This window comes from Anastrepha obliqua, unplaced genomic scaffold (genome assembly GCF_027943255.1).
Source record: "Anastrepha obliqua isolate idAnaObli1 unplaced genomic scaffold, idAnaObli1_1.0 ptg000014l, whole genome shotgun sequence".
Classification (NCBI taxonomy): Eukaryota; Metazoa; Arthropoda; class Insecta; order Diptera; family Tephritidae; genus Anastrepha; species Anastrepha obliqua.
The window spans coordinates 92,501-95,000 of record NW_026562180.1 but is presented as its reverse complement, the minus strand read 5'-3'; positions in this window follow the sequence as shown (position 1 = coordinate 95,000).

Genomic DNA, 2,500 nt, shown 5'->3' with positions numbered 1-2,500 from the left:
CATTTCAATACATTTCAGTTTGATTTGAAATGTCTTTATTATATATTTTAGTGCCAATATGCCAAGGTTATATTCCATAACATGTTAGTATTAGAATATAGATTCTTCATATATGTATAGATATTCGAAAATTTTTTCTATTTAAACTAACGTATGGAAAACCAGGCATAAAATCACAATATTACCAGTTTAATATGGCTTAAATTCGAGTTTCATATAGTTATGATTCGATTTATATGCTTCAATATCATTGGTTAGTTAACTTTTGATATTTTCATATTATTTCACATGCCTTCACCGTGAGTGTTTTTTGCCATGCACACCTCACATTGTCAAAAATGTATGGGAAAAATTCATTTCAATACATTTCAGTTTGATTTGAAATGTCTTTATTATATATTTTAATGGCAATATGCCAAGGTTATATTCCATAAAATGTTAGTATAGAATATAGATTCTTCATATATGTATATATATTCGAGAATTTTTTTCTATTTAAACTAACGTATGGAAAACCAGGCATAAAATCACAATATTACCAGTTTAATATGGCTCAAATTCGAGTTTCATATAGTTATGATTCGATTTATATGCTTCAATATCATTGGTTAGTTAACTTTTGATATTTTCATATTATATCACATGCCTTCACCGTGAGTGTTTTTTGCCATGCACACCTCACATTGTCAAAAATGTATGGGAAAAATTCATTTCAATACATTTCAGTTTGATTTGAAATGTCTTTATTATATATTTTAGTGCCAATATGCCAAGGTTATATTCCATAACTCTTTATTTAAACTAACGTATGGAAAACCAGGCATAAAATCACAATATTACCAGTTTAATATGGCTTAAATTCGAGTTTCATATAGTTATGATTCGATTTATATGCTTCAATATCATTGGTTAGTTAACTTTTGATATTTTCATATTATATTTCACATGCCTTCACCGTGAGTGTTTTTTGCCATGCACACCTCACATTGTCAAAAATGTATGGGAAAAATTCATTTCAATACATTTCAGTTTGATTTGAAATGTCTTTATTATATATTTTAATGGCAATATGCCAAGGTTATATTCCATAACTCTTTATTTAAACTAACGTATGGAAAACCAGGCACAAAATCACAATATTACCAGTTTAATATGGCTTAAATTCGAGTTTCATATAGTTATGATTCGATTTATATGCTTCAATATCATTGGTTAGTTAACTTTTGATATTTTCATATTATATCACATGCCTTCACCGTGAGTGTTTTTTGCCATGCACACCTCACATTGTCAAAAATGTATGGGAAAAATTCATTTCAATACATTTCAGTTTGATTTGAAATGTCTTTATTATATATTTTAATGGCAATATGCCAAGGTTATATTCCATAAAATGTTAGTATAGAATATAGATTCTTCATATATGTATATATATTCGAGAATTTTTTTCTATTTAAACTAACGTATGGAAAACCAGGCATAAAATCACAATATTACCAGTTTAATATGGCTCAAATTCGAGTTTCATATAGTTATGATTCGATTTATATGCTTCAATATCATTGGTTAGTTAACTTTTGATATTTTCATATTATATCACATGCCTTCACCGTGAGTGTTTTTTGCCATGCACACCTCACATTGTCAAAAATGTATGGGAAAAATTCATTTCAATACATTTCAGTTTGATTTGAAATGTCTTTATTATATATTTTAGTGCCAATATGCCAAGGTTATATTCCATAACTCTTTATTTAAACTAACGTATGGAAAACCAGGCATAAAATCACAATATTACCAGTTTAATATGGCTTAAATTCGAGTTTCATATAGTTATGATTCGATTTATATGCTTCAATATCATTGGTTAGTTAACTTTTGATATTTTCATATTATATTTCACATGCCTTCACCGTGAGTGTTTTTTGCCATGCACACCTCACATTGTCAAAAATGTATGGGAAAAATTCATTTCAATACATTTCAGTTTGATTTGAAATGTCTTTATTATATATTTTAATGGCAATATGCCAAGGTTATATTCCATAACTCTTTATTTAAACTAACGTATGGAAAACCAGGCACAAAATCACAATATTACCAGTTTAATATGGCTTAAATTCGAGTTTCATATAGTTATGATTCGATTTATATGCTTCAATATCATTGGTTAGTTAACTTTTGATATTTTCATATTATATCACATGCCTTCACCGTGAGTGTTTTTTGCCATGCACACCTCACATTGTCAAAAATGTATGGGAAAAATTCATTTCAATACATTTCAGTTTGATTTGAAATGTCTTTATTATATATTTCAATGGCAATATGCCAAGGTTATATTCCATAAAATGTTAGTATAGAATATAGATTCTTCATATATGTATATATATTCGAGAATTTTTTTCTATTTAAACTAACGTATGGAAAACCAGGCATAAAATCACAATATTACCAGTTTAATATGGCTCAAATTCGAGTTTCATATAGTTATGATTCG